Below are 22,708 nucleotides of genomic sequence, written 5' to 3'. Positions count from 1 at the left end.
CCCTAGAATCAAAAGGGTTCAAAATCATTGCAGAAAATGGAGTGATGAGAATATGCTCCGGTGCACTAGTGGTAATGAAGGCCAATCGGAAGAATAATAACATGTACTGCTATCGTGGTAGCACAGTTATTGGGACAGCAACAGTGACATCCAGTGATGACAAAGAGGCAGAAGCAACCAGGCTATGGCACATGCGCTTGGGACATGCTGGAGGGAAATCCTTGAAAGCTCTATCTAATCAAGGATTGTTAAAAGGCGTAAAGACTTGCAACTTGGAGTTTTGCGAGCATTGTGTCAAAGGAAAATAAACAAGGGTTAAATTTGGTACAGCGATCCATAATACTAAAGGCATTTTGGATTATGTACACTCTGATATTTGGGGTGCTTCCAAAACACCTTCATTGGGTGGGAAGCACTATTTTGTAACCTTTGTTGATGATTTTTCCCGAAGAGTGTGGGTGTATACAATGAAGAGAAAAGATGAAGTGTTGGGAATTTTTCTCAAATGGAAAATAATGGTGGAGAATCAAACAGGCAGGAGGATCAAGTGTATTCGCACAGACAATGGAGGTGAATACAAAAATGATCATTTCAATAAGGTCTGTGAAAATGATGGCATCGTCCGAACCTTCACTGTCAGACATACACCACAACAGAATGGAGTGGCAGAACATATGAATCGGACTTTACTGGAGAAGGTACGGTGTATGTTGTCTAATGCTGGCTTGGGCAAAGAATTTTGGGCTGAGGCAATTACATATGCATGCCACCTCATTAATCGTCTACCATCTGCTGTTATTGATGGCAAGATACCATTTGAAAAATGGTATGGAAAACCTGCTGTAGATTATGACTCTTTGCACATGTTTGGCTCAATTGCATACTATCATGTGAAAGAGTCAAAATTGGATCCGAGAGCAAAGAAGGCTATATTTATGGGGATTACTTCTGGAGTTAAAGGATATCGCTTATGGTGTCCAGAGACAAGGAATATTATATTCAGCAGAGATATTACCTTTGATGAATCTGCCATAACAGATAAGGTGACAGTTGAAGATGTCAAACAAACTGGTGGTATATCAAAGCACGTGGAGTTTGAGGGAAAATTTATTTTTCCTACACAAAAAGCAGAGGAGGAAACTCATGAAGATTACCCTCTGGAAGAAGAGCCAGTAGAAAGGGAGATTCCAACTCAGGAACCTCGACAACAACTTGAATCAATAGCAACCAGCAAGCCAAAAAGGACAATAACGAAACCTGTTCGTCTCATAAAGACAGTTGCTTGTGCAACCTCAATTGTAGCTGATGGTGTTCCTACCACTTATAAAAACGCAATCCAAAGTTCAGAAGAAGATAAGTGGAGGATTGCCATGAATGAAGAAATGCAGTCCCTTCATCAGAATCATACATAGAAATTGGCCAATCTCCCGAAGCGAAAGAAAGCAATTGGGTGCAAATGGGTATTTACAAAGAAAGAAGAATTTCCTAACCAAGAAGATGTTCGATACAAAGAAAGATTAGTGGCCAAAGTATATGCTCAAAAGGAGGGAATTGATTACAATGAAGTATTTTCTCCAGTTGTAAAACATTCCTCCATTAGAATTATGTTGGCTTTGATAGCACAGTTGGATTTGAAACTAGTTCAGATGGATGTAAAAACTGCGTTTTTACATGGAAACTTGGAGGAGAAAATCTACATGACTTAGCCAGAAGGATTCAAAGTTGCTGGAAAAGAAAATATGGTATGCAAACTTGAAAAATCGTTGTACGGATTGAAACAATCTTCTAGACAATGGTACAAGCGATTTGACAAGTTTATGTTGCGGCAAGGGTACAGGAGAAGCAAATACGATCATTGTGTGTATTTGCGCAAACTTAATGATAGTTCCTTTTGTATATCTTCTCCTATATGTTGATGATATGTTGATAACTTCCAAGAATTCGGAAGAAATTGATAAGTTGAAGATTCAACTGAAGGAGGAGTTCGAGATGAAGGATATGGGTGAGGCAAAGAAAATTCTTGGCATGGAGATAATAAGAGATAGACATTCAAAGAAACTCTGTTTATCTCAGAAAGAATATTTGAAGAGAGTACTACAGCGTTTTGGCATAGATAAGAAGACTAAGCCAATTAGTACGCCACTTGCTCCCCATTTTAAGCTAAGTACTACTATGTCGCCAAAGGATGAAACTGAACAGGAGTATATGTCAAGGGTACCATACGCAAATGTTGTTGGTAGCTTGATGTATGCAATGGTTTGTACGAGACCTGACATTTCACAAGCCGTTGGAGTTATTAGCAGATATATGCATAATCCAGGAAAGGAGCATTGGCAAGATGTGAAATGGATTCTACGGTATATTCATAGTACTGTAGATGTTGGGTTAGTTTTTGAGCAGGAAGGCAATCGGTCTGTAGTTGGATATTGTGACTCAGATTTTGCGGGTGATCTGGACAAACGAAGGTCAACTACTGGTTATGTGTTTACTTTTGCAAAGGCACCAGTTAGTTGGAAGTCTACTTTGCAGTCAACGGTTGCTTTGTCTACAACAGAGGCAGAGTACATGGCTATTACAGAGGCTGTGAAGGAGGCAATTTGGCTTCAGGGGTTGCTAAAGGAGCTTGGTATTGAACAAAAAAATATTACAATTTTTTATGATAGTCAAAATGCTATTCAATTAGCGAAGAACCAAGTTTATCATGTAAGGACAAAGCACATTGATGTTCGGTATCATTTCATACGAGAAATCATAGAAGAAGGTGGAGTCACGGTGAAGAAAATTCATACTACGGAGAACCCTGCTGATATGCTGACAAAAGTAGTGACTGCGGTCAAGTTTCAACATTGTTTGGATTTGATCAACATTGTTGAACACTAAAGATTGAAGATGAAGACACAACCAAAATTTGTTATTGAGAGAAAATTGAAGATGTGGAATTTTGCCAAGGTGGAGATTTGTTGAAATTGTCAAAAGTCCCACATCGGTGGATGACAATTTTGAATGGGAATTTCACCCTATAAAAGGAGGCCTAATGTTTAGGATTTAAACACACCTCTCATTTGCCCTTTTATCTTCTTAAGGCATTTGTATCTTCTCTCTTTAGTATTATTTCACTTGTAATTTTGGAGTGGAATAAAATATTGATTATGTCCGAGGAAGTAGGCAAAATTGGCCGAACCTCGTAAATTCTGGTGTTCTTTTATTGTTGTCTTATTGTCTTGTTTATTATTTAATGGTTGTCATAATTTTTGGTATAGTAGTTGTGACTCATTCACACTATATACATTTGGCTTCCGCAACATTGTCTTTGTTCGAAATGGTATAAGTATTGCTTTTTGAGTGCACGTGGCATCTAAATTGTTTTTCACGAAATCTTAGCGCGTGGAAATAATAAAACAAAAAAGCTCTCCAACTGTGTTTATTTTATCATTTTTACTTCTTTTATTAATGTGCTTTTACTTTTTCTTTTCTTTTTTCTTCTATTTCTTCACTTCACCTTTCTTCTCAGTTAACAAAAGAATACCGCAGTTAAAGCCTGAACTAAGAAGCCATGTTAACTAAAAAAGAAAACTCAATGCTAAAGACCAGCAAATTAGCAATAATCCAATGAAAGAAAATGTCAAGCAGGGACATATAAAACTGAGAAAGATATTTCAGATTTGGAATAAAAATGACAACTGCCATTATTTCGGTGACTATCTCGCCGGAGTTTCCTACCTTTGCGTTTTTTGTTAAAAAATCCTTCCATTCCATCCTAAAAATCATATGTAATACATTTTTTCTCTTCTTTTCTTTTTCTTTTTCTTCATTTTTTTCGTATTTGTTTCAAACAATATTTTTCATCGGAAAAAATGGTGATTTCCGCGACACATTAAAAACCGGAGATTATTTAATATAAAAAGGAAAATGAAGAAAAGGGCATAGAGGTGGGATGGAACAGGAAAAAAAGCAGAAAGAAGTCATAAATAGAGAAATTTGAAATTAAAAAACCAAACAGAAGAAATAATCAGTTAGGGGAAGGGAACTAGGGAGCTGCTGGGACGAAGATGATATTTATTATATTCAAACAAAGCCACGAGGTCCCGGACACATGCAAAATACGAGGGTGCAACTGGTAAACTGGTATTTTGTATTATCTTTGCTAAATAGATGTTCGGATAACTCTGTCATGAGTGCCATTAAAAAAATTGTTATCCACTGATTGATTTCCAGATTTACTATTTTTTACTTTTTGATAATAATAAAGAGTTAGGTTAAAGGTTTGGTAAACTGAGCTAAACAAAGAACCACAAACAAATTTGAAAAACAAAGTAGAGTTTCTACGCTTTCTTTGAGAAGACCTGGAACAACGGACCATGTGTGATGCTGAGTTTAATGAAGTATTGATGAAATTTTCGGTTTCAGTCATTTTCCAAAAATAAGTGGGCAAGTAATTAAAATAACATTGGGATCTAGCTATGAAAAGACATTCTTTCTCAAACTGGATTTTATAAGTTTTGTCAAACATTTTCCATTTAAATAAAATTTATTTCAAGTTGTGAAAATAAGAAACAAAAGAGAGGTTCAGCAATAGCATAGCAGTTTGTATAATGCTGTATGTCATGTTTCCTAATGGGCAAAATACCTTAAACCCCTCCAAAACTTGGCACTCATTATGTTACGACCCCAAATTCCCTCCGTAGGTTGTCATGATGACACCTAGTCTCTAACACTAGGTAAGTCTATCAATGCGTAATAATAATAAATATTTGTAATAAATAAACTACAATTCAAATAATTTCAACTCCCAAAACCCGGTAGAAATAAGTCACAAGCTTATTAGAATTTATTTTCTATGTCTCTATACATTAGAGTTTAAAGCAAATAAGGAAGACAACATAGTAAGATAGAATGGGACTTTGGAGTCTGCAGATGCTGACAGATATACCTCGAAATCTCTTCGTACAAATAGTTTACTGATGCGTGGTCTGATAATATGTACCTGGATCTGCACAAAAAGATGTGCAGAAGCGTAGTATGAGTATACCACAGCGGTACCCAGTAAGTGCCAAGCCTAACCTCGGTAGAGTAGTGACGAGGTCAGGTCAGGCCCTACTGGAGAATAAATAATGGCATGGTAAAATATTTAAACAATATTATAAGATAAAATGACAATGGAAATGAATCAATTAGTATGTCACATTTAATTACATCAAATAATGAAAAATAAATACCTTGTGGAAACAAAAAAGAATTCTTTTCAACTTTAAGAAAATCACAACAATAATCAAAGGCAACTGCGGCCATAAATCAATATCAACAAGGGCACTCCCGAGGTACCGCCTCGTAGTCACAAATCATAAACAAATTCACAATATTTCATTTTCTTATCTCACCGCGGGAGCCTTCACAATTTATTTTAAAGAAAATATTTTTCCCGAAATAGCATCTCGCGTTTTAGCCATCCTTATCACACCGTATGACTTCTAGTAGTTCTCCCTACTAGCCACACGTATCAAGCCACTCTTATCTCACCGCATGCGTTTCAATACCCAGACTTTATACCACTGCATGCGTATCAATATCACAATGTGCACCTCATGTGCTCAAATAATTTAACTTGCCAAAATAATTCAACAACAATATTTTTCCACAATAAAGAGCTCACGGCTCATGTCAAAATAATTCAACAATAATATTTTTCCACAATAAAGAGCTCACGGCTCATTTTAAAATAATTCAACAATAATATTTTTTCACAGTAAAGAGCCCACTGCTCCATCACAATGAGTACGAAAACCTTACAAAAATATTCAGGAGTAAATAATTCAGAAAAATTATATTTCAAAATCTTTAATACGTTGCTTCAATATCAAGTTTAAAAATGTCAAATACTTTATATTAATAATATTTAATTTAAAGAAAATCAACCTTAAAATAATGCACAGAATAAAAGAAACCAAGTTCCAACTAAATAGATAAAATAATTAGCAGGAAAAGGTCAAGCAAATTTAAAATATAAACATTAAATCAATAATGAAGAATATAACAAAATGAAATAATTTAATTAATGCGCAACAATGATCTACACAATTTAAAATATAATCTTTCATATTTAGCCCGTGTACACACTCGTCACCTCGTGTACACGATTTTTCACACATTACAATTATCAATCTTAGGGAAAATTTCCCCCACACAAGGTTAGACAAGTCACTTACCTCGACTTGCTCCAATTTAACCAAGTATTATGTTTTTTTCTCGATTTTCCTACCCCGATCGACTCGTATCAAGTCATAATTAATTCGATATAGTCAACAAAAATTATAGTAATCAATTTCATAAGAAAATATTATATTTTTCAATAAAATCCAAAATTAACTCAAAAATTTATCCGTGGAGCCCACATCTCGGAATCCGGCGAAACATACAAAATTCGATAATCCATTAAATTATGAGTCCATCCATACTAATTTTACCAAATTCCGATAACAACTCGACCTCCAAATCTTGAATTTTCGATTTTGGAAGATTTTGCAAAAATCTTGATTTTTCTTCCATAAATTCACGGATTTATGATGTAAATGAGTATGGAATCATGAAATATAATCAATATAGGATAAGGAACATTTACTCCAATGTTTTTCTGTGAAAATCGCCCAAAAATCGTCCAAGAACCGTGTTCCAAAAATCCAAAACGAAATGAAGGAAATGACCATTTTTTATCCTTAAGTTTCTGCCCATCCGTCACTAAATATTCATTTTCCGTCACTAAAAGTCTACCAAAACTGGCTTGTACTAGCCTTCCTTCAATCGATCATAACCTTATGTACAAATATCCAAATAATAAATGGTTTAACTTTCTGGAAACTAGAATCAAACGACTACAACTTTCCTGTTTTGAGAATTTTTCGATTCCTTATGAATTACGAGATATAAGCTTCCAAAATCAGCTCCACGCATCAGAAATTTCTGGCGAAACTGCTCTACTATCCTTCATTCAATCTATCATAAATTTCTGTACGAATGTCCAAATAATGCATAATCTAACTTTCTGGAAACTAGAATCAAACTACTACAACTTTAATGTTTTGTCAATTTTCTGATTCCTTATGCATTTCGAGATATAAGCTTCCAAAGTTGGCTCCACGCGAAATTTCTGCAAAAGAAATTTCCAGCAACCCTCTTTGTCCGACATCCATTCCGTTTACCTTCCGAAATCTACCCGAGACCCTCGGGACCATAACCAATTATTCCAACATATCCCAAAATACAATACGAACTTAGTCGAGGCTTCAAACCACATCAAACAACATCAAAACGACGAATCGCACCTCAAATCAAAATCTATGAACTTTGAACTTTCAAATTCTATATCTTGTGCCGAAACATAACAAATCAATTCGGAATGACTTTAAATTTTGCACACAAGTCATAAATGACCTAACATACCTATTCCAATTTTCAGAATCGGATTCCGACCTCGATATCAAAAAGTCAACCCCCCGGTCAAACTTTCCAAAAATTTAACTTTTGGCATTTCAAATCTAATTCCACTACAGACTTTCAAATAAAATTTCGATCACGCTCCTAAGTCCAAAATAACCGTACGGAGCTGTTGGAATCATCAAAATTCTATTCCGGTGTCGTTTGCTCATAATTTGATATCCAGTCACTATTTAAACTTAAACTTTTAAGTTTTCATCAAAATTTCATATCTCGGGCTAGGGACCTCGGAATTTGATTCCGGGTATACGCCTAAGTCCCAAATCACGATACGGACCTATCAAAACTGTCAAAATACTGATCCGAGTCCATTTGCTAAAAATGTTGACCAAAGTCAACTTAGTTGAGTTTTAAAGTTCTAATTCATATTTTAATCTATTTTTCACCTGAAAACTTTCCAAAAAATTTTACGGACTACGCACGCAAGGCGAGGAATGATAAATAGTACTTTTTGAGGTCTTAGAATATAAAATTAATTATTAAATTTAAAGATGACATTTTGGGTCATCACATTCTCCACCTCTAAAACAAATGTTCGTCTTCGAACGGAGTTAGAAAAAGTACCTGCACAATCACCCAAACTGCATCGAACTTCCTCCGAGTCCGTGGGAGCCCAACAACGAAATCCATAGTGATCCGCTCCCATTTCCATTCTGGAATTTCCAACTTCTGAAGCAATCCACCCGGTTGTTGATGCTCATATGTTACCTGCTGACAATTTAGGCACCGAGCTACATATTCCACTATGTCTTTCTTCATCCGCCTCCACCAATAGTGTTGTCTCTAGTCTTGATACATCTTTGCAGCACCCGGATGAATAGAGTACCGCGAACTGTGACCTGAGTGCTTTGATGAAATAAGTCTCTCCCAAGTTTGGGACAATTTTCTCATGATGTGCCTAGTATCACCGTATTCATAACAACCCCTTTGCGGGTTTGGCTGCTCATATTGAGTCTGTGCCAGATAACTGGAATAACCATTGTAGGAAACTCATGTCAGTGGTGCATTAAACGAACTTATTGGAGCACACCGAGTAATCCGATGTGCGGACTGGGCTAGCCGACTGCCCGAGCCCCGCCATAATGATTTATACTTGCAGAGTAAAATCCATTGAATCCCCCAGAACATCGAGACATCTTGGTCTCCTTAGTTTCCTTTTTCCTCACCCCGAACACGTTCTAATAGCTTGGCAATTTCTACTACTAGCGAAAATGAAGTATCAACCTATAGCTCCCGAGTCGTATAAACTTTTCTGATTATAATTGGGTCCTTTAATGAATCTATGGACTCGCCCTCTGGTTGTAGGAAGCAAAGTAGGAATATGATAGACTAACTTATTGAACCTGATGGCATATTATGACACAGTCATGGTGACCTGACGCAACCATTCACACCCTATGCGCCACGCATTACGGAGAGTTCGGGAAACAAACTCTTTCAAAAGAGTTTCTGAGAAATGAGCCAAGTGGGCGGTGTTGCATTGGCTAGTCTGCCCTCTTAATAGGCTTGCCACGAACACCGGTGGAGAATTATCTCTCCCAAGGCCAATTTCTTCTTCTTTTATGCTGATTCAACACTGTTGAGCTCACCCATTTCTTAACATACTCTTCGATTCTTCTTTGGGGTAACCCTTACCCCTATTTATACACAACGATCACAAAAGTAGAGCTCCATACAAACAAATATTGGCACGAACCACATAGTCCAGAATCTCGTCAACAACTGTACTTCATCCAAAGCACCCTAAAGTCCGTAACCTTAACGTCCACGCTGAGTATACCTTTTGTAATTTAGAGTTGTTCCTATACTGCAAGGTCCAACCTTATCCTCTACAAAATCTCAGGCCTTAAACATGTGTAAATTTTTTGGGAACCTCACAGTACTACATATATACATTTCAGGCCAAAATTGATATAACGCATGACCCCGCAATCCACCCATTGATAGTGGAGTCCCCCCCACTCGTCGCGAAGTCATAGGTCACAACGTCCGATGATCCACAATAATAACCTTCACAACTCGTATAAATCAACCAGACGCCAACGTCCGTTGCACCCCCACATCCCCCCACATGATTCACTAGGTGATCTCTCAATACGCCTGCATCTTCAGTCGGAACCACACGTTGAGGCAATGTTTGAGCATCTCTGGCTCCCTCGTAGTCCATCTGCAGCATCACGAACCGTCGACGCACAACTGATACCGAGTGCGCAATATCATACACGAGTGGATACAAAAGAATATAAGATATATGTTTCAAGCTAAATCAATATCGCACGATAAGGAATCAAAGAAGTGAATATTTCCTAACAGTTTCATAGCCTCTCGAAGATAAGTACAGACGTCTCCGTACCGATCCGTAAGACTCTACTAAACCTGCTTGTGACTGATGACACCTATGAACCTAGTGATCTGATACCAACTTGTCACGACCCCAAATTCCCTCCGTAAAATGTCATGATGGCACCTAGTCTCTAAGACTAGGTAAGCCTATCAATGCGGAATAATAATAAATATCTGAAATAAATAAAATACAATTCAAATAATTTCAACTCCAAAAATGCGGTAGAAATAAGTCATAAGCTTCTAAGAATTTATTCTCTATGTATCTATACATTAGAGTCTAAAGCAAATAAGGAAGACAACATAGTAAGATAGAAGGGTACTCCGGAGTCTGTGGACGCTGGCAGATATACCTCGAAGTCTCCTCGTATAACTAGTTTACTGATGCGTGGTCTGATAAGATGTACCTGGATCTGCACAAAAGGATGTGCAGAAGTGTAGTATGAGTATACCACAACGGTACCCAGTAAGTGCCAAGCCTAACTTCTTATCTCAAAATTTGCCTATGGGGCCCACATCTCAGAATCCGGCGAAACTTATAAAATCCGACAACCCATTCAATTACGAGTCCACCCATACCAATTTTACTAAATTTCGAAAATAACTCGACCTCCAAATCTTAAATTTTCATTTTTAGAAAATTTTGCAAAAATCTTGATTTTTCTTCCATAAATTCACGAATTTATGATGTAAATGAGTATGGAATCATGAAATATAATCAATATAGGATAACGAACATTTACCCCAATGTTTTCCCGTGAAATTCGTCCAAAAATTGCCGAAGAACCGTGCTCCAAAAATCCAAAACGAAATGAAGGAAATGACCATTTTTGGTCCTTACGTTTCTGCCCGTCCGTCACAAAAAGTCGATTTTCCGTCACTAAAGGTCCACCAGAACTTGCTTGTACCAGACTTCCTTCAATCGATCATAACTTTATGTACAAATGTTCAAATAATGAAAGGTTTAACTTTTTGGAAACTAGAATCAAACGACTACAACTTTCATGTTTTGAAAATTTTCCGATTATTTATGAATTGGGAGATATAAGTTTCCAAAGTCGGCTCCATGCATCAGAAAATTCTGGCTAAACTGCTCTAATAACCTTCATTCAATCCATCATAACTTTCTGTACAAATATCGAAATAATGAATGATTTAACTTTCTGGAAACTAAAATCAAATAACTACAACTTTGAAGTTTTGAAAATATTCTGATTCCTTATGAATTGCGAGATATAAGCTTCCAAAGTTGGCTCCACGCACCAGAAATTTCTGGCGAAATTTCTGCAACAGAAATTTCCAGCAACCCTCTTTGTCCGAAATCCATTCCGTTTACCTTCCGAAATCCACCCGAGACCCTCGGGACCTTAACCAATTATTCCAACATGTCCCAAAATACAATACAAACTTAGTCGAGGTTTCAAACCACATCAAACAACATCAAAATGACGAATCGCACCTCAAATCAAAATCTATGAACTTTGAACTTTCAAATTCTATATCTTGTGTCGAATCATATCAAATCAATTCGGAATAACTTCAAATTTTGTACACAAGTCATAAATAACCTAACATACCTATTCCAATTTCCAAAATCAAATTCCAACCTCGATATCAAAAAGTCAACCCCCGGTCAAACTTCCCAAAAATTAATCTTTTGGCAATTCAACCCTAATTCCACTACGGACTTTCAAATAAAGTTTCGATCACGCTCCTAAGTCCAAAATCACCATACGGAGCTGTTGGAATCATCAAAATTCTAGTCCGGGGTCGTTTGCAAATAATTTGACATTCAGTCACTATTTGAACAAACTTTTAATGTTTCATCAAAATTCCATATCTCGAGTTAGGGACCTCGAAATTTGATTTCGGGCATACGCCTAAGTCCCAAAATACGATACGGACCTACCGGAACTATCAAAACACTAATCCGAATCCGTTTTCTTAAAATGTTGACCAAAGTCAACTTAATTGAGTTTTAAAGCTCTAATTCACATTTTAATCCATTTTCACCTGAAAACTTTTCGGAAAATTTTACGGACTGTGCACGCAAGTCGAGGAATGATAAATAGTACTTTTTGAGGGAGGAATGATAAATAGTGCTTGTCGAGGTCTTAGAATACAAAATTAATTATTAAATTTCAAGATGACATTTTGGGTCATCACACATTATTGGTTATATCCATGAACTATAAATGGTTTTAATTACCCCCTATACTTGGTTATTCGATAAATGTTACCCCCTTGGATGATCTCATCCCAAGAAAGTAGCATGCACTCACCTGCCACATGGATTTTTCTGTCTATGTGGCATTTTTTTGAAAGAAAAAATATATTTTACCTTTTTAAGTATATTACCTTTTTAGATAATATTTTTCGAATAATATTTATCATAAAACTTGGATAAAACTACAGTATTTAGGCTAATTTTTGTATTTGGCTAAAAATAATAAAGTTTTGGTTATGGTGCTCGAAAAATATTTTTTTTATAGATTTTATATGAAAAAAGTACAAATACACAGTTAAAATAAATAGTCATTGCATCAAAAGAAGAAATAAAAAAAATGTACAATTGCAAGTTCATTATTTTGGTTATACTTCTTTTATTTGGTAAAAATAATTGAGCTATAGCCAATTTGCTTTATTGGTTTGGCTCGAAAATAAAAATACAAAATTAAAATAAATAGACATTATATATGAAGAAAAAAATAGGAAATATACACAACTGGTATTCCATAATTTTTGCTAATAGTTTTTTATTTGGTTAAAATGATGGAGTTCCTACCAAACGTTTTACAAATTTGGCCAAAAACAAAAAAAGAAATATGCAGTAGGAATAAATAGACATTATATTTTGGAAAAAATTAAAAATAATAAAAGTTAGAATAAAGTCCACATTGTATGTTAAGATGAAGTAAGAAGAAATACATAGTTGTAACAAATAAATCATTATATATGATTATATGACAATTAAATGTTAAAATATAACCTATTTGGAAGCTGATTTTTTAATTTTTTTTCACTCCGCGCTTAAAAGAGAGTGCACCCACACTCTTTGCCACATCAGCATCCAGGGGGTAGTGGCTCTCAAAGGCCCAAGTTGAGGGAGTAATTAAGACCACGAATAATTTAGGGTTGTAACTAATAATCCCTGTCAAGTTTACCAAATACGAGATAAAATAATTTTATATTTTATCCTATGATTGTTATCCCTTATTCCACCGCCAAACAACCCCTAAGAAGTTAGGATTACCTATTGGGGTTGTCTCACTTTGCCAGTTGCACCCTCAAACTTTGCGGATGTCTTATGACCCTATTGTCTATGTTCGAAATGGTATAAGTACAACCTTTTGAGCGCACGTGGCATCTGAATTATTTTTCACGAAATCTTAGCGCGTGAAAATAATTAAAAAAAAATCCCCAACTCTGTTTATTTTATCATTTTTACTTCTTTTATTAATGTCCTTTTACTTTTTCTTTTCTTTTTTCTTCTATTTCTTCACTTCACCTTTCTTCTCAGTTAACAAAAGAATACCCAGCAGTTAAAGCCTGAACTAAGAAGACATGTTAACTAAAAAAGAAAATTCAATGCTAAAGACGAGCAAATTAGCAATAATCCAATGAAAGAAAATGTCAAGCAGGGACATATAAAACTGAGAAAGAGATTTCAGATTTGGAATAAAAATGACAATTGCCATTTTTCCGATGAGTATCTCGCCAGAGTTTTCTACCTTTGCGTTTTTTGTTAAAAAATCCTCCCATTCCATCCTAAAAATCATATGTAATACATTTTTTCTCTTCTTTTCTTTTTCTTTGTCTTCATTTGTTCTTATTTTTTTTCAAAAAATATTTCTCACCGAAAAAAATGGTGATTTCTGCGACACATTAAATAATGGAGAATATTTAATATAAAAAGGAAAATGAAGAAAAGGGCATAGAGGTGGGATGGAACAGGAAAAAAAGAAGAAGAAGACATAAATAGAGAAATTTGAAATTAAAAAACCAAACAGAAGAAATAATCAGTTAGGGGAAGGGAGCTAGGGAGCTGCTGGGACGAAGAACGAGACTTCGGGGAGTGGTTGGGAGATGAAGAAAATAAAAATTTAAATAAAAGGATGATATAATAAATAATAAATGAAAAGAAATTATATGGTATAAAATACACGTGTCAAAATATGATTTGTGTGTGTCATATACTATTTTATCTGAAACTGGTATTAATCACGGAAGATGACATTTATTATATTAAAACAAAGTCGGGGGGTCTTGGACCCATGCAAAATACGAGGGTGCAACTGGTAAAATGGGCCAACCCTAATGCGTATTATGTATTATCTTTGCTAAATAGATGTTCCGGTTACTCTGTCATGAGTGCCATTAAAAAAATTGTTATCCACTGATTGATTTCCATATTTACTATTTTTTACTTTTTGTTAATAACAAAGAGTTAGGTTAAAGGTTTGGTAAACTGAGCTAAACAAAGAACCACAAACAAATTTGAAAAACCAGACAAAGGAAGAAAGAAAAACAAAGTGGAGTTTCTGCGCTTTCTTTGAGAAGACTTGGAACAACGGACCATGCGTGATGCTGAGTTTAAAATAAGTGGGCAAGTAATTAAAATAACATTGGGATCTAGCTATGAAAAGACATTCTTTATCAAACGGGATTTTATAAGTTTTGTCAAACATTTTCCATTTAAATAAAATTTATTTCAAGTTGTGAAAATAAGAAACAAAAGAGAGGTTTAGCAATAGCATAGCAGTTTGTATAATTGTCACGACCCAAAATCTCACCCGTCGTGATGACGCCTATGTCAATACTAGGCAAACCGAAAATCTCAATAGACCATAATTTATTTCAAGTTTGAAAACAAAATAATTAAATTCACCGGAAGAAATCTCAAAATTTCAAATATATCACTCCCAAAACCCGGTGTCACTTAGTAATGAGCATCTAATCTAAATACAAGTCTGAAAAATACGGTCTATAATAGTCTGAGACCAAATACAATAAATAAGGAGATAGAGAAGGAGAGACAAGTTCTGCGGAACACGGCAGCTACCTCAAAATCTCCTGAAAATCAACTGCGTGAAAGGATCAATACCCGCTATGTCTGGGAACACCTGAATCTGCACACGAAGTGCAGTATGTAGTATGAGTACAATCAACTCAGCAATTAATAATAATAAATAAGAAACTCAAGATAGTAATGAGCTACACAGTTATGGTTCATTTTCAGTAATTCCAGCAAAGAATAGACATGCTATCAAATCTGACAGTTTAATGTCAAATCAATTTTTATACAGTTCATGTTCATGTAATCTGTATATAAAAGTCTTTCAGAGATTTCACCACAATGATACATAGTAATTAAGTGGAACAACAAATGGAAATCAAGTACAATCTCTGAGGACAACAATTACTCACTGAGCTCCCAGCCCTCATCACTCACTCTCCATGGATACCCGCGCTCACTAGGGGTGTACAGACTCCGGAGGGGATCCTACAGCCCAAGCGCTATAATCTGCACGGACAACTCACGTGCCATAATATAAATATCTGGATCCGCACGGCCAACTCACGTGCTGTACGGTCAACTCACGTGCTATAGTATAATATAAGGATTCGCACGGCCAACTCACGTGCTATAGTATCAATATCTCACAATCAGGCCCTCGGCCTCACTCAGTCAGAAATCTCTCCAGTCTCTCGGGTTCTTAATAATCATGAAATCAGCCCAAACAACAATGATATGATGTATCAATAATAATAACACAAACTGAGATAAAATGTGCAAGTAAAAGCTGAGACTGAGTACATATAGCATTTAGCAGGCAATTCAACAAGTACGCGACCTCTGTGGGTCCCAACATTACTATCACATAGCCTAAGCATGATTTCTAACATGATTTATAGTAAAATTTTATCAACACATAGAGAGCATATATCTAACAACAAATTATTCAACTTTACAGTTTCCCGGGACGGACCAAGTAATAATTCCTTCGGTGCACGCCCACACGCCGGTCACCTAGCATGTGCGTCACCTCCAAAATAATCACATGATACCAAAATCCGGAGTTTCATACCCTCAGGTCCAGATTTAAAACTGTTACTTACCTCAATGTGTGAAATTCTTTACTCTGCTATGCCCTTGCCTTGTAAATCGGCCTCTGAATATCTTGAATCTAGTCACAATTAATTCGTTTCGGTCAATAAAATTTATTGGAATTAATTACATAAGAAAATGCTAATTTTCCATAAATATCCGAAATTTTAGCTCAAAAATCGTCTGTGGGGACCACACCTCGGAACCCGATAAAAGTTACAAAATTCGAACACCAATTCCGATACGAGTTCAACCATACCAATTTTATCAAATTCCGATAACAACTCGACCTCCAAATCTTAAATTTTCGTTTTTGGAAAGTTTTGCAAAAATCTTGATTTCTAAATCGCCTCAAAAATCGCTTCAATCCGAGCTTCATAGCTTCAAATATGTTAAAAATGGCTGAAACTTCAAAATATAGCTACTGCACAGGTATTTACCTTCGCGATCACGAAAAATGCTTTGCGATTGTGAAGCACAAAAATTTTGAGCCCCAAAATTGCTTTTCGCGATCGCGGAAAACCAATCGCGATCGCGAAGAACAAACTCCCCAACATCTTCCCAACAGCCTCCAGTTTAATAGTCATAATATTTTGTACAAAACTCCAAATTATAAATGGTTTAACTTTCTGAAAACCAGACAACAAGAGCTATAACTTTCATTTGTTTCTCATCTCTCAATTCTTTATAGAATTTGAGATATAAGCTTCTAAAGTCAGCCCTATGCAACAGAAATTTCTAAAATCTTCCCGGATAGCTTATAGTTTATCTACCATAACTTTTGGTACATAAATCCAAATGAAAATTGGTTCACATTTCTGAAAACTAAACATGAAGGGCTACAAATTTCATTTTTAGATCATCCCCAAATTCCTTATAGATTACAAGATATAAGCTTCCAAAGTCGGGTTAGTGCAACAGGATTTTCATCTACGTGATCGTGAAAAGGCTTCCGCGATCGCGATTCACAGTGCCCAAACAGCAAAATTGCTCTTCGCGACCGCAACCATTTGTCCGCGATCGCGATGCATATCTCTGTGGACAAAGACCAGCAACTAAGAATGGCCTAAAAATTATCCGAAACTACCCCGAAACTCATCCGAGCCCCTCGGGACCTCAACCAAATATACCAATAAGTCCTAAAACATCATACGAACTTAGTCGAAACCTTGAATAATATCAAACAACGCTAAAATCATGAACCATGCCCCAATTCAAGCCTAATGAACTATGAACTTTCAAATTCTATATCTTGTGGCGAAATACATCAAATCAATCCGGAATAACTTTAAATTTTGCACGCAAGTCATAAATGACAGTTAAAATAAAGTTTTAGTTATGGTGCTCTAAAAATATATTTTGTTATAGATTTTATCAAAATAATAAAAATACACAATTGAAATAAATAGTCATTGTATTAAAAGAAGATATTTCAGCAGTGTGTGTGACTAATTAGTCAACATGAACTCAATGAGCTTTGTTGTTTTCCACGACATCTTAAGAGTCTACAAATTTGTGGTCATTCAAAAATGTCAACTCGTGTAGTACTTGAATTGCATCTTCACATCAACTTCATGGAAATTTGATCCCACCCATTTAGAGCGGTGATTAATTTTTATGTGTTCGCTGTTCTAGGGATAATATGTAATTATCTATTGGGTTGCCTCACTTTATCAGCTGCACCCCCAAATAAAAAAAAAAGCTCCCCAAATCCGTTTATTTTATCATTTTTACTTCTTTTATTAATGTGCTTTTACTTTTTCTTTTCTTTTTTCTTCTATTTCTTCACTTCACCTTTCTTCTCAGTTAGCAAAAGAATACCCAGCAATTAAAGCCTGAACTAAGAAGCCAAGTTAACTAAAAAACAAAACTCAATGCTAAAGACGAGATAATCTCACCATTTACCAAATACGAGATAAACTAATTTTATATTTTATCCTATGATTGTTATCCCTTATTCCACCACCAAACAACCCGTAAGAAGTTAGGATTACCTATTAGGTTGTCTCACTTTACCAGTTGCACCCTCAAACTTTGCGAATGTCTTATGACCCTATTGTCTTTGTTCGAAATGGTATAAGTACAACCTTTTGAGCGCACGTGGCATTTGCATTATTTTTCATGAAATCTTAGCGCGTGAAAATAATTAAAAAAAAGCGCCCCAAATCTGTTTATTTTATCATTTTTACTTCTTTTATTAATGTCCTTTTACTTTTTCTTTTCTTTTTTCTTCTATTTCTTCACTTCACCTTTCTTCTCAGTTAACAAAAGAATACCCAGCAATTAAAGCCTGATGTAAGAAGACATGTTAACTAAAAAAGAAAACTCAATGCTAAAGACCAGCAAATTAGCAATAATCCAATGAAAGAAAATGTCAAGCAGGGACATATAAAACTGAGAAAGAGATTTCAGATTTGGAATAAAAATGACAATTGCCATTTTTCCAATGAGTATCTCGTTAGAGTTTTCTACCTTTGCGTTTTTTGTTAAAAAATCCTTCCATTCCATCCTAAAAATCATACGTAATACATTTTTTCTCTTCTTTTCTTTTTCTTTTTCATCATTTTTTTCTTATTTTTTTTCAAACAATATTTGAAGTCATAAATAGAGAAATTTGAAATTAAAAAACCAAACAGAAGAAATAATCGGTTAGGGGAAGGGAGCTAGGGAGCTGCTGGGACGAAGAACGAGACTTCGAGGGGTGGTTGGGAGATGAAGAAAATAAAAAAGAAAATAAAAGGAAGATAAAATAAATAATAAATGAAAAGAAATTATATGGTATAAAAAACACGTGTCAAAATATGATTTGTGTGTGTCATATACCATTTTAGCTGAAACTGATATTAATCACGAAAGATGACATTTATTATATTCAAACAAAACTAGGAAGTCCTGGACCCGTGCAAAATACGACGGTGCAACTGATAAAGTGAGACAACCTAATAGGTACTATGTATTATCTTTGCTAAATAGATGTTTCGTTTACTCTGTGATGAGTGTCATTAAAAAAATTGTTATCCACTGATTGATTTCCATATTTACTATTTTTTACTTTTTGTTAATAACAAAGAGTTAGGTTAAAGGTCCGGTAAACTGAGCTAAACAAAGAACCAGAAACAAATTTGTCAAACATGTTCCATTTAAATAGAATTTATTTCAAGTTGTGAAAATAAGAAACAAAAGAGAGGTTCAGCAATAGCATACCAGTTAGTATAATGTTGTATACCTTAGTATAATGGGCATGCATTATTGGTTATATCCTTGAACTATCTATGATTTTAATTACCCCCCTATACTTGGTTATTCGATAGATGTTACACTCTTGGACGATCTAATCCCAGGAAAGTGGCATGCACTCGCCTGCCACGTGGATTTTTCTGTCTATGTAGCATTTTTTTGAAAAAAAAATATATTTTTACTTTTTTAAGTATGTTACCTTTTTAGATAATATTTTTCGAATAAAATTTATAATAAAACTTGGATAGAACTCCATTATTTAGGCAAATTTTTTTATTTGGCTAAAAATAATAAAGTTTTGGTTATGATGCTCTAAAAATATTTTTTTTTTATAGATTTTACCTGAAAAGGTAAAAATACACAGTTAAAATAAATAGTTATTGCATCAAAAGAAGAAATACAAAATTATACAATTGCAAGTTCATTATTTTGGCTATATTTCTTTTATTTGGTAAAAAATAATTGAGCTATGACCAATTTTTTTTATTGGTTTGACTTGTAAATAAAAATATAAAATTAAAATAAATAGACATTATATATAAAGAAAAAAATAGGAAATATACACAACTCGTACTCCATTATTTTTGCTAAAAAAAAAAATTATTTGGCTAAAATGATGGAGTTCCTACCAAACGTTTTACAAATTTGGCCAAAAACAAAAAATGAAATATGCAGCAGGAACAACTAGACATTATATTTTAGAAGAAATTAAAAATAATAAAAGTTAGAATAAAGTCCACATTGTATGTTAAGATGAAGCAAGAAGATATACATAGTTGTAACAAATAAATCATTATATATGATTATATGATAATTAAATGTTAAAAAATAACCTATTTGGAAGCTGATTTTTCAATTTTTCTTCACTCTTACGCGCTTAAAAGAGAGTGCACCCATACTCTTTGCCACATCAGCATCCAGGGGGTAGTGGCTCTCAAAAGGCCAAGTTGAGGGGGTAATTAAGACCACAAATAATTTACGGTTGTAATTAATAATCCCTATTTTTTAGGTATTCTGCGTTCCTAAGGGATGTGATAGACAAGAATATCTGGGATTAGCTATCTTTGCTTTTATATAGGATAGATAATCTCACCATTTACCAAATATGAGATAAAATAATTTTATATTTTATCCTATGATTATTATCCCTTATTCCACTACCAAACTACCCCTAAGAAGTCAGGATTACCTATTGGGGTTGTCTCACTTTATCAGTTGCACCTTCAAACTTTGCGGATGACTTATGACCCTATTGTCTTTGTTCGAAATGGTATAAGTATCACCTTTTGAGTGCACGTGGCATCTGAATTGTTTCTCACGAAATCTTAGTGCGTGAAAATAATTTAAAAAAAAGCTCCCCAACTCTGTTTATTTTATAATTTTTACTTCTTTTATTAATGTCCTTTTACTTTTTCTTTTCTTTTTTCTTTTATTTCTTCACTTCACCTTTCTTCTCTGTTAACAAAAGAATACCCAACAGTTAAAGCCTGAACTAAGAAGCCATGTTAACTAAAAAAGAAAAGTCAATGCTAAAGACGAGCAAATTAGCAATAATCCAATGAAAGAAAATGTCAAGCAAGGACATATAAAACTGAGAAAGAGATTTCAGATTTGGAATAAAAAAAGACAATTTCCATTTTTAGGATGACTATCTCGCCGGAGTTATCTACCTTTGCGTTTTTTGTTAAAAAATCCTTCCGAAATCCACCCGAGATCCTCGGGACCTTAACCAATTATTCTAACATGTCCCAAAATACAATATGAACTTAGTCGAGGTTTCAAACCACATCAAACAACATAAAAACGACGAATCGCACCTCAAATCAAAATCTATGAACTTTGAACTTTCAAATTCTATAACTTGTGCCGAAATACATCAAATCAATTCGGAATAACTTCAAATTTTGCACACAAGTCATAAATGACCTAACAGGCCTATTCCAATTTCCAAAATCGGATTCAGGCCTCGATATCAAAAAGTCAACCCCCCCGGTCAAACTTCCCAAAAATTTAACTTTTGGCATTTCAAGCCTAATTCCAAAAACTTCCCGAAAAATTTTACGGCCTGCGCACGCAAGGCGAGGAATGATAAATAGTACTTTTTGAGGTCTTAGAATATAAAATTAATTATTAAATTTAAAGATGACATTTTGGGTCATCACATTCTCCACCTCTAAAACAAACGTTCGTCTTCGAACGGAGTTAGAAAAAGTACCTGAGTTGGTGAATAAGTGTGGATAACAGCTGCACATATCATGCTCGGTCTCCCAAGTCGCCACTTCGACCGGATGGCCCCTCCACTGAACCTTCACGGAAACAATGTGCTTTGATCTCAACTTTCGAACCTGCCTATCCAAAATAGCCACTGGTTCCTCAATATAAGATAGATCCTTGTCCAACTGAACCGAACTGAAGTCTAACACATGAGACGGATCGCCGTAATATTTTCGAAGCATGGAACACATGGAATACCGGATGAACCGCAGAGAGACTAGGTGGCAGTGGAAGTTTGAAAGCCACCTCTCCAACTCTCTCAAGAATCTCAAAAGGCCCAATATACCTAGGGCTCAACTTGCCCTTCTTCCCAAACCTCATCACACCCTTCACAGGCGAAATCCGGAGCAATACCCTCTCACCAACCATGAATGCAACATCATGAACCTTCCGATTCGCATAACTCTTCTATCTAGATTGGGCTGTAGGAAGTCAATCTTGAATCAACTTAACCTTTTCCAAGGCATCCTGAACCAAGTCTGTACCCAATAACCTAGCCTTGCCCGGTTCAAACCAACCCACTGCGGACCTACTTTTGGGTGACTATCTCGCCGGAGTTTCCTACTTTTGCGTTTTTTGTTAAAAAATCCTTCCACTCCATCCTAAAAATCATATGTAATACATTTTTTCTCTTTTTTTCTTTTTCTTTTTCTTCATTTTTTTCGTATTTGTTTTCAAACAATATTTTTCATCGGAAAAAATGGTGATTTCCGCGACACATTAAATAATGAAGAATATTTAATATAAAAAGGAAAATGAAGAAAAGGGCATAGAGGTGGGATGGAACAGGAAAAAAAGAAGAAGAAGACATAAATAGAGAAATTTGAAATTAAAAAACCAAACAGAAGAAATAATCAGTTAGGGGAAGGGAGCTAGGGAGCTGCTGGGACGAAGAACGAGACTTCGAGGGGTGGTTGGGAGATGAAGAAAATAAAAAACAAAATAAAAGAAAGATAAAATAAATAATAAATGAAAAGAAATTATATGGTATAAAAAATATGTGTCAAACTATGATTTGTGTGTGTCATATATCATTTTAGCTGAAACTGGTATTAATCACGAAAGATGACATTTATTATATTCAAACAAGCCAGGAGGTCCTGGACACATGCAAAATACGAGGGTGCAACTGGTAAAGTGGACAACCCTAATGGGTATTATGTATTATCTTTGCTAAATAGATGTTCGGTTAACTCTGTCATGAGTGCCATTAAAAAAATTGTTATCCACTGATTGATTTCCAGATTTACTATTTTT

The sequence above is a fragment of the Nicotiana tabacum genome, chromosome 2 (assembly GCF_000715075.1).
Source record: "Nicotiana tabacum cultivar K326 chromosome 2, ASM71507v2, whole genome shotgun sequence".
Lineage (NCBI taxonomy): Eukaryota > Viridiplantae > Streptophyta > Magnoliopsida > Solanales > Solanaceae > Nicotiana > Nicotiana tabacum.
The sequence above is the reverse complement of the archived record's forward strand: the minus strand, read 5'-3'. Positions refer to the sequence as shown.